We start from the raw sequence: 12,030 nt of genomic DNA on the forward strand, positions 1-12,030 counted from the left end.
TTTAATTTCCCGGATCAACTGGGAAGTTCTCTCCCTCCTTTCCTCTCTTATTTATTATTACAGGTCCTGACTATTTCCCAGGTCAACTGGGAAATTCATCTGTCATGTTTACTCAAATATCAGCTTTCAGATAACTTATCATTTCTAGCAAGAGTGGTAGAAGTCTAATTCAGGCATGGCTTTCTCTTTCTGCGTTAAATGGTGTTAAATGGCATAGGGTATGTAACGATTTCTTCCTCTGCCTAATTATTCAAGGATGAATTGTGTGATCTAAAAAGGAACAAGGTGCTGTTGTATCCATGGTAAGGGGATTAACGGTCTTGTGCTTGTAAAACAGCAGCCCAGCTCCCATTTAGTCCTTTTGATTTCCAGAAACAAGAGTCTGATTCTTACCACCCCTTGGAAGCAGTTGGCTGTCTGGTGCCACTAACAAAAAATCACAGTGGAGCCAATTCTTAGAGAATTACTTTCAGACCATGGCTTCCTACCCTTGAGGAAAGGGAATAAACAGTTTTACCTATTTTTAGTGATTTGCTTAAAGGAGCCACTTGTGTATGTGTTAATACAATTTCTTGGTAAGAACAATTGATCAAAATGATTACTGAAGTGAATTCATCAGACCCATCTACATTTACCATCTTGAAAATGTAGGATTTCTATTTAGTTGTGCTAATGGCATTTGTTTATTTATTACATCAAAACATACTTTAAAAAGACATGGTTAGCTTAGTAAATGTTTGTTGGCTGATTAGTTTTCTATTCTGTGCAAATCTTGGACATTCAGGGTAGTCACATTTGGAAGAAAGACCATGGAAAAGCCACACTAGTTGTATAAGATCTGTAATTAGAAGAAACTTGTGTCCTTTGGCTGCTATATAAATTAACCACTGAACTTTGCACAATTATTCTGCATGTTACTTCCTTTTAAGCACCAACTATTTCTCCTTACATTTACAATTCCTTTTGGCTACTCCCATCTACAGTGTATTCAGGATTCTTCTTTCACTATGGTTTTGTTCGTGTGTGTGTGTGTGTGTGTGTGTGTGTGTTATATGGTGTCTCTCAATATTTGTATCTGGGTAGGTGAAGTTAAAGAGAAGTAATCTCTCTCCCTCCTTCCCCTCTCCCCCCATTTATTATTGCAGCTCCTATCCAGTTTAATTTTTCACAGGGTCTTTCAGGGAAAAATTCCAGGAACAGTTAGAGATTAACCTTCTTTTATCCATCCATTTGTTTCACAATCACTTACTGAATGCCCCACGTGGATCATGCTTCAGGAATATAGGGACTCACAGCATAGGACAGACTTGGGCCTTGTCCTCATATCTAAGAGCTCAGAGAAATCTACTTGTTGCAGATGGACAAAGAATTTGATAGTGTCCCTAGTGACCCTACAACTGATACAATTAAAACAGGTATTCTGTGCTTGGAGACCATGAAGTTCAAATCAGGGCAGGGATTAGAGATCCTCCTGACAAAGACTGCAGACAAGCCACATGAAATGTGTATCACAGTATTCCCCATTAGAGTCAGAGAATACAGCTGTAAACAAAGCAAAGTCCCCATGTCCTAGGTCTATTCTTGGACAGAGCATGAAACTATGTGCACATTCTGACACCTTGGGAGTTACTGGCTTCCGCTTTGGTTTTTAATGTTCTCAAGACACTGACTGACCTCACTAAATTCCTGCATCTGTTACTATGGGAAAAGTCATGGAATCTAAATGCCCTTGCAGTAGGAACTCTCTTCCTAACCATCCCTAACCATATTGGCTAACCAAGATTAGTGCTTCATAAATATCTGTGAGTGAATGAAGCATGTTTAACATCCTGGCTCTTAAGCCAGAGGCCTGTCTGTTGAGGTGCAGCGGACACGAGAAAGCAGTGCCTCCGCCCACCCATTTCTTCCTCTTCTTCCACCTTAGTCCTGGGGGAGGATGCTCCCATGCTGGATGTGGCACACAATGGCCATGGTAGAAGTAGCTCCCCATTGCCTGGGTTTTAACTCTTGTTGGACCTCAATTTCTTACCGTTGGGGAGGCCAAGACTTCGGTTAATTTCTCAAAGTATCATCTAAGCAAGTAGGAAGCCCAGCCCATGAGTGAGTCTCCATGTTCATATATAGCCTTTGCCTTGTCTATCTTCAGAACAGGGGTGTGCTTTCCCACCACATTGCTACTTTAGAGAGTGGGCTTATTAATTCCTAGTTCAACTGCCTATGTGTGTGAAGAAAACATAAACATATCTCTATAATTACATTCTATGGTTGATATTTATTGCGCACAAGTTTACTTTTTTGTTTGCTTGAAATCTTATACTTCACTTCTCTTGGCAACACCATGATGTAGAAGGGATAGTTAGTATTCTTCTGTTAAAGAAAACCCTAAGCAACTAAAACTTTTTACATTTTTCCTAATATCAATCCTACAAGGAATGATGGAAATGGTGCTATTTAAGACACTAGTACAGTGTGTGGCAAACAATAAACATATGATACATGTGAATATAGAAAAAAAGCTGTTTTCAAAATTTTGAATTAAGATCACTCTTAAAATGTGTGAGTGTCAATATCTTGCATTTGAATACATCTCATTACTATTTTCAAAGTACACTTCTATCTGTTATGTCGTTATCAGTGATGCCTATCAAAACTTGTAATTCATCCAATGCTTTGTTTTGTATCATATATGTAGTTCATTTTACAGTGCCCTGGCAACTTTTTCAATAACTGCTTAGCTCTTGCTAAAATGCATCCATGTAACTATTTATACGTAGTTACATATACATACATATGTTTGAAATAATTTTAGATTTAAAAAAACGTTGCAGAGATATAGGGAGTTCCTGTGTAACAACAGTTCTCAAAACCTGGAGCAATTTTGTGCCCCATTTCCCACCCTAGAACATTTGGAACTGTATGAAGGCATTGTAGGGTTTCAATACTTAGGAAGGTAGGAGGGTACAGTGAAAGGGAGGTGCTGCTGGCATGTGGTGGGTAGAGGCCAGGGATGCTTATAAACTTTCTAAGAGCACAGAACACTCCCACAGCAGTGATCTGGCCCCAAATGTCAACAGTGCCGAGGTTGAGAAAGCCTGCTCTGGATCCTTCCCCCCAGCTCCCCTAATACTATTATCTAACCAGGATGCATTCATCAAAACTAAGAGATTAATGTTGGATCAATACTATTAAGTAAACATCAGACTTTCTTCAGATTTCCCCAGTTTTTCTGCTAATGTCCTTTTTCTGCCCCAGTATCTATCTACTCCTCCTTAGTCTCCCCCACTCTGACATTTTCTCACTCTTTCCTTGTTTTTCATGACCTTGATGCTTGTAAAAGTCCTCAATTTGATATTATTTGATGTTTTCTCATAATTTAGCCAGAGCATAGGGATTGTTGGAGAAGGAAATGAGAGGTGAAGTGCCCTTCTTAGCATATGATGTCGGGGTGCATGATGTGCACATAACATCACTGTATGTTCCCCTTGATCCCTTGGATCAGGTGGCATCTGCCAAGCTTCCTTTTCCCAATTGCAGCTGTTGGAAGTGATTCTCTGAACCCTTACACTCAGGGGATGGAAATTAAGCTTCACTCCTGGAGGGAGGAGTGTCAATTTGTGGACCTATGTTATCACACAATTACATTTTAATACTACTGGATAGTATTAATTGACAGCTGAGATGTAAGTCTTGTGGAAAGTAGCTTTGGGGTTAATGCCTACAAAAACCAACATCCAATAAACAGGACAGCATTTCAAAGAACTAATCGTTTTGTAAACTCTAAAGCTATACAAAGAATAACAGTTCTAAAGGTAAAATAATTTGCAAGAAGAAAGTAATACAAAGTCCAAATAAATGGATGAATTATTACCAGCTTTTGCTTAAAGTAACTATATGTGGTTGTCAGATATAAAATTTTTGAAGCCAGGTGTGGTGGCGTGAGCCTGTAATCCCAGCTATTTGGGAGGCTAAGATTGGAGGATTCCTTGAGCTCAGGAGTTCAAGACCAGCCTGGGCAACATAGGGGAGACTACCCCGGCTCTATTAAAAAAAATGTTTTTGGTAAGAAGTAGACAAATGGAATCTGAAAATAAATGTTACAGATGTAGAAGTCTTTCTCACCTGGTCATGGTACTGACCCCCCCAGGGAGCACTCAGAAATGTGAAAGGGTTGTTTTCGAGCTATATCCATGACTGGAGCTATGGCATTTAGAGGATGAGAAGAGATAATGTGGTCTAAGGCTCAGTAGAGTCCCACATAACAAGGAATATCTCACCCAAAAGTGCCAAAATTGTCACCACCGATGTGGTCAGAGCCCGAGTCCCTTCTTGTACCTCATTCACATTGTAATGCTTTGTCAATCCCAGAGATGAGGGAGTGGAAAATTTCAGACTTTTGTATGTAACAGACACTGTCTCCATTGAAAATGTGAGGTTTAATATTTTCAGCAACAATTTAAATCTTTTGGGTATCTTTGCTTTTATTTTTATCTTTATTAGATAAAATATCTTCATTTTATTTGTGACATACTATATTAAAGTATGAGCTGCTACCTAAGAAAACACTGAAACATTTGAAGAACTTGCACGTGTAGTAAGGGATAGGGTAGTTCCATGGTGATGGAAACAGAGGAGAGTAATTGGGGCCACAGTTGTGTTGGGGGAGCTCTATGCATTCCCCCCCTGCTTTAGTTCCTTTATTTTTCTTTACAGCACTCCCTCCCTCCCCTGCCAGCACAGTGTATGCATTTATTTACTTGTTATCTTCTGACTCCACCCCAGGAGACAGTAAGCTCCACAGAAGGGACTTCGCTTTGTTTACAGCTGTATTCTCTGACTCTACTGGGGAATACCATGAAATTCATGTCTGAACAGCACTTAAAAAGGCTTTAGATAAAAAGAACAATAGAGGCAAAGTATCCAAATGATTTCTTACCTGGTTTCTGCCTCCTCTATTATGCCAGAAATATTATTTTATATTTCTTTCATATAATTTATATAATGGAATATTATATTAAGTACACATGGCATATATACATAATTAATATATATCAATATCTCAAAATCAACTCAGTTTTATTAATTAAACTCATATTTAACAATAAATATAATTATTAATATATAGAAATATAAATGTGAATTAAAATTATATTATATTAAATTATATAATAAAATATATACTTTGTATAAATGGCTTTGTGCTACACATAATACTCTACTTCTAATAATTTTCATTTGGAAGTGTGTTTTTGAGATTGACCCTTTCTTTCTTTTTTTTTTTTAAATGGAGCTCTAGCTCTGTGATTACCACGTTTAGGGGATATTTGGCGATGCCTGGAGCCATTTTTCTGATTGTCATAACTGTACCTAGACATTAGAGGCCTGGCATACTGCTAAATCCCTGCAATGTACAGGACAGTGCCCCTCCCCACCAACAAAAAATGATCTGGCCTAAAACGTCAATAGTGCCGAGTTGGAAAAACCACGGTGGAGGGTCTTCAAAAGAAAGACTATGAAATCTCTATGATAATAAAGCTGCCTATTAATGATGATTTAAATTACAGGACATTTGAAATAAGTATTTAAACGTCTCAATAATTATTAAATGTTAAATATTAAAATAACATATCATCACATATTTGAATAAGAGCCAATGCATTTTATTAATAACAATTGATTATTACTGCCCAGTTACTACCAATAAATCATTGGATATTGAACTGTAGCTAGGCAAACTGAGCACACCGGGGAGAGGGCAGGTGCGGGTGGGCAGGGGAAAGGCAAGGGTTGCGAGAGCAACAAAACCTTGGAAAACTTGAGGGTGGACTCCAAGGGCAAGGAGAAGCGGCCCGGGATGCCAGGGCTGGCGGTGAAGCTGGGGCCGCGGGCTGGGGCGTCGGGGCGGCTGGGTGTGCTCAGGGCCACTGGATCTCAGGGTGCAGCTCCTGCGGGGGGCGGCCAGGCTCCAGGCTGCGGTGTGGCGGCGGCACTGCTCCCGTGGCCAGTGGAGCTGCCGGGGCAGGCGGTGGAAAGGGCGCCGGGCGGGCGCAGGCCCATCCTCCTCCTCTGGCTCTCGGCTCCCGAGCGGCGCGGGTCTGTGATCAGCGGCCCAGGCCTGGGCACGAAGACGGGCACCACGCCGTTTCTGCTCACGGGACTGAAGGCAGATGGCCGGGGCTCCGGTCCCTGCTTCCTTAGCTTGGGTTCTGGGACCTCAAACCAGAGCGGCCCGTCGAACTTCCTTTTGCCTTTCTGGCATGGCGTGAGGGCCCTGAGCACGGACTCGGTGGCGCAGGGGTCTGGGCTCCCCTCGGCCCGCGGGGACCGGTAGATGCTGCCTGGGCGCTGCGGGGGAGCGATCTTGACCGTGACCGGGCTGCGGACCGGACGCGGGTTGCGGGCGCTCCAAAGCCACCGCCTCATGTAAGTCAGCCAAACGTCCGAGAGATCGGGCCCCACAGTGCTCTGGGGTGTGGGCCTGTTGGGGAAGCGCCTCCAGGCCTCGGGGACCAGGGCCCTGCGGATTTGGGTGTAGCTCCAGCCAGGCGGCACGCTGGGCAGGGGCTGGGTGCGGACCCAGCGCTGCCGATGGACGTAGTGGACTCTGCAGTGGTCCCTGGCCTGGGCGCGGCTGGCTGGCCCGGGCCGCGGGGACCAGCGCTTCTCGGCTGGCTGTGAGTCCTTGGGCCTGCCCAGGTACCTGCTCAGGCAGTTGCCCATGACAGCTGTGCGGTGGGCAGGTGGCTTCAAGGGCAGGTTTGGCTTGGTCAAGTCCCCGACGTCTGGGGAGAAGGCCCGGGACGAAGGGCGCAGAGGCCGGTGACCGTTGGTGTCTAAGCGCCAGGAAAGCTCTCGGGGCGTCGGGCCCTCAGAACCCTCTGGCCACCGGACGCAGTAATGGCCAGGCTGTTACCATGTGGACGCGCGCACGTCACTGGGTGCAGTAGCAGTGGGCGGGGCTGCCCTTGCTATCTCGAGGACCAGGGAAGTTCAAGTCTCTGTCCTTCCCACTGCTGGTCCCAGGCACCTGGCTCTGGGCAGAGGGGTCTAGTGGTTGCCTGTACTTTTGTATCTGATCTTTAAAGGCAGAAAATATAAGAAATTCTGCCAGGTCCTGAAAACTGTGGATACTTATGGACAGAGGGTGCTCTCTTTCATCATTGTGAAAATGAACATAATACACTTGGATGCGCTTTTAAGGAAAAACAAATAGGAAAGGTGATGTGTGTTTCATTCTTCTAGGATGGATGTTATTGTCTCTTTTTGCAATTTAGCTCTTAAGAAAATGGCCAAAGCCATCCAGGATTTATATTTTAGCACTGGTAATGCTCATTTTATGTGGACTCTCCTATAATTTCCTGCTGACGTGCATCCATGTATACATCGTCTTCTCTCTGAACACTAATGCCATTTTTGTCCTTTCATTTCCTACTGATGATCTTATAGTAATGTGAGGCACATTTTCCACTAATAGCTGAAAAGATCTAACTTCAGAAACAAAGTTTACAAAAGCTGCTGAGTAACTGATTATAGTGCTTAAGGATGGAGGTCTGTTCAAGGTGGTGTGAAACTCTCTCTTTTCTTGAGAACATTTCCCTCAAAAACATGTGCAGAAGGAAGGTATTGGGCTGTTGGAATGCCAGAATGAGGGGAGACAAAGAAGTGGGCAAAAAAAATGTAATGTTGGGCAATAGATTCCATTCAGATTGAGGCAGATGGCTGAATGGTAAAACCACTAAATGGAGCTTAATGAGGAAACACCACAAGATTTCTGAGGCGTGAGGGGGCCAAGTGTTTTGGGATGCAGGGGGAAGGGCAGTGTCAGCCAGTGGATGCAGGGTAATGAGATCCCTAACACTCTCTACTCACTGATGAATTCCTTTGCTTTTTTTTTTTTTTTTTTTTTGCCGATTTCTTATTTAAGGAATGATTCCCAGGTGTATGATTTTGAAAACATAGAGATATTCCTATGGTATAATTTTCTTAAGACAGTTCTCATAATGACAGAAGGGACTTTTCATATTTAAGATTTCTCAAGATAATGGCATGAGAGTGGACAATCTAATGTCATTGGGTATGTACTTCTTATACTGTATTTTTCTTTTCAATGTCTATAGAATTTCTTTTTTGCACTAAAACCCAGTGGTTGTTATTCTGGCTTGTGGGTAAAGACCCTCTGACAAACCAGAGCCTTTTCCTGATCACCTACAGGCAGTAGTAAGTGAATCGCCACTAAATATGCCCTCTACTGGTAAATAAACATGTTGATTAGTTAAAAGCCATTCTCAGAGAGACTGAAAACATCTGTTGTCTTTCTTATGCACCAATAGGTAAAGGATTTCAATGGTTAGTTAATATTATATTGGGAATTAGTGTATATCAGTGGTGTTCAACCTGGGGTGAGTTTGCAATGGATAGTAGAGAATGCCTGGAGACATTTTTGGCTGTCACTGCCTGGGGGTGTGGTACTACAGACACCCAGTGGACAGAGGCCAAGGATGCTGCTCAGCATCCTGCAATGCACAGGCCAGCCTCCGCAACAAAGAATGATCTGCCCTGAATGTCAATGGTTCTGAGGTTAAGACGCTTCATCCATCTTCCTCTGATGTTATCTTATATAGTCATGATGCACTCATCAAACTAAGAAATTAACATTGGGTCAATACCATTAAGGAAACTCTAGACTTTATTTGGATCTCCCCAGTTTTTCTGCTGGTGTCCTTTTCTGTTCCAGGACCTACTCCTCCATGGTTTCCTCCAATCTGAGTTTTTCTGCCTTGATGCTTTTAATGACCTTGATGCTTCTGAAGAGGGCTCATTAGGTATTTTCTAGAAGTTCTTCCTCAATTTGGTTTTATTTTGTGTTTTGTCATTATTTAGATGAGGGATGCAAATTTGGGGGGAGGAATATCATAGAGGTGACTGGTATTTAGCTTTACAAACAATTTGAGAATACATAAAGAATCATCAATTATATGTATGATTGTTTAGGCCTGCAGTTTATGTGTAGGATAAATTGCTCTTTAAGGGTTATGTGCATTTGCACTTTGATAGCTACTACATACCAATTTAGCATTTTATCTTCCTTTGATGTCGTAATTGTTAAAAATACAAAATCCTCTGTAGTCTATTATTCTATTGATTTATATCTTTACTCATGTGCCACTATACCTACCAGCAATGCATGAGGCTGTCCATTCTTCACACTTGTACCAGCACTGGGAGCAATCAAATTTTGGGGTGTTTGCTAATTTGGCAGGTGAAAATTGGTATTTCAGTATACTAGTTTCATCTTGTTTCATCCCTTTTCATAAGTAAACTTAAATTTTTTTTCACACAGTTATGAGCTTATCTCTTTAACTATAAACTGTCTGTTTATACCATTTGCTGTTCATTTAAAAACTGATTCCTAGGAACTCTTTATATTAATATATTAGGGCAATTAGCTCCTTCTCTGTTTTGTTCACTGTAGTGTCCCAAACACTTAGAAGAGTAGCTGGCATATAGTATGTGCTCAATAAACAGTGGATGACTGCGTGAATAGAGTTGCAAATGTTTTCCCTGTTGTATGTCTTTTGTTTATGGCCATTTTCATCATGCAGGATTTAAAAAAATTCTTATGTAGTCTAATTTGCTAGTTGTTTTCTTGATGAATTCTGGGTTCTGATTTATAGATACAAAAGCTTTCTCCATTTAGAGGAATGAAAGAATCTTTCTATGCTTATCCTAACACTTTTATGGCATTATTTTTTGCCTTTGAAGTTTTATTCCACCTAGAATATATTTTCATAAGGATTGAATGATGGATCCTACTTTTTCTCCTAAATCCTTTCTCAGCTGTCTCCCAATACCATTTACTGAATTTATCCTATTCCACACTGAGCTGAGATGCTATCTTTATCATAAAGGAAATTCTCATGTACTTGGTTACATGTCTGAACTTACTATTTTCTTCCCTGATTGATCTTTTTATTCATGTGCCAGTGTCATACATTTTTTTTAATTTCAGCTTATTATGGGGGTACAAAAGTTCAGGTTATGTATATTGCCCATGCCCCCCATCCCCCCGAGTCAGAGCTTCAAACGTGTCCATTCCCCAGACAGTACTCATTATGTGGCTTTTATAATGTTGTAGGTCTAATCATTCCTCATTTTCGTTTTTAGAATTTTTTCTAGTTATTCAGTCTTGTTTGTCTTTCCATATGAACTCTAGAAGTAGCAGAAATAGTATATCTAGTTTTAAAATTCTGTTGGTATTTTTATTAAAAACACTAAATTTATGAAAATCATAATTTCAGGGAAATTGACAGCAAAGGTATCCTTATGATGTTGTCCTATTTCAATAACATGGTATGAATTTGATTAATTCAAGCCCTTTGTGTTTCTCAGAAATGTTTTACACTTTTCTTAACATTTCATCTTACATTTATTTCAAGGTATTTTAGTTTTTTAGTTTCCATTATGTTGACTTCCCTCTTCCATTGTCTTCTATGAGTTATATATGTCAAAAGAATTGATTTCTATAATTTAATGCAGCATTCCACTAATTGCTGCATTATCTTTGTAGTACTTTTTTTTTATTTTTTCATTTTTTTAGACTAGTCAAGTGCAGTAGTGAGGAGGGGGGAAAGCAGTAGAACAAGGAGTTCAATCTGCAACTGACTGTGAACAATCAAGTGAGATAACTCACTACCTTTGGACCAGCCTGTAGTACTTTTTATTGTTTTACTAATGTTATCTTTTTTGGTCTAACTTTACTGGTTCCTAGAAAAATTTAATTCAATTTAATTTAATATTTGCTATGCTAATAATCATGGAGTTAGTAGATATTTTTTCCACACTAAACATGCTGTTATTTTTGAGCTGAGATTAATCTACTTTATCAAGTTAGGAAATTCTCCCTTCATTTATGTTTCATTAAAAAAAATTTTTTTTTTGAGACAGAGTCTCACTCTGTTGCCCAGGCTAGAGTGCCGTGGTGTCAGCCTAGCTCACAGCAACCTCAAACTCCTGGGCTCAAGCAATCCTCCTGCCTCAGCCTCCCGAGTAGCTGGGACTACAGGCATGTGCCACCATGCCTGGCTAATTTTTTCTATGTATTTTTAGTTGTCCAGCTAATTTCTTTATATTTTTAGTAGAGACAGGGTCTCGCTCTTGCTCAGGCTGGTCTCGAACTCCTGAGCTCAAACGATCCTCCTGCCTCGGCCTCCCAGAGTGCTAGGATTACAGGCATGAGCCACTGCACCCCACATTTATTAAAATATTTTAAAAAAGGGATGGTAAGCTTTGTCAAATGTGTTTTAGGAATCTATGGAAATAAAATTTTTCTCTTTGGATTTACTGATGGGATGAAATATATTAATCATAAGGATATCATTCCTAGTATTGAACCATCCTTGCATTACTGAAATAAATCCTTGGAAAAAGTATATATTTCTTCTAATGTATGGCTGGATTCTGTTCCTAGAATTTTCTTTAGCTTTTCTTTGCTAAATATTTTTCAGAGATATTGGGCTATTGTTACTTCTTTGGGGTAGGGTGGTCCAATCTTTGATAGGTTTTAGTATCACTGTTATCCTAGCTTCATAAAAAAGAGTTTGGGGGCTTTAGTTGTTATGAAAAATTTTTTAATCAATAAAAATACAACATAAGTAAAAGCAGTTAGTATTATAGTTAGACTCTTTATGAATTAAATAGGATTTTGTGTGCTGATATAGTAACCACCACTTAGACTTAGTTTTAAGGGAAAAATAAATCCCAAGTTCCAAACAACTGACTTAAAGTTTCTGGGCAGCCATTGCTAGATTCTGTCTTTATCCTGAGATTCTATAGCAAAACTTCCTTAAGGATTTGAAAGGGTTTGAAACACATCCATTTCCAACCTTCATTCTTTCCTTTAAAAGGGTCTTGATTTTATATAGAGATTAATATGCCTACATAAAATACACAAGGCATAAAACATATGCAAAATACCCTATAAAGGTATATAACTTTTATGTACCCAAAATAATTAAAAATAAAAAAATAACTGAA

Source organism: Eulemur rufifrons, chromosome 30 (assembly GCF_041146395.1).
Source record: "Eulemur rufifrons isolate Redbay chromosome 30, OSU_ERuf_1, whole genome shotgun sequence".
Classification (NCBI taxonomy): domain Eukaryota; kingdom Metazoa; phylum Chordata; class Mammalia; order Primates; family Lemuridae; genus Eulemur; species Eulemur rufifrons.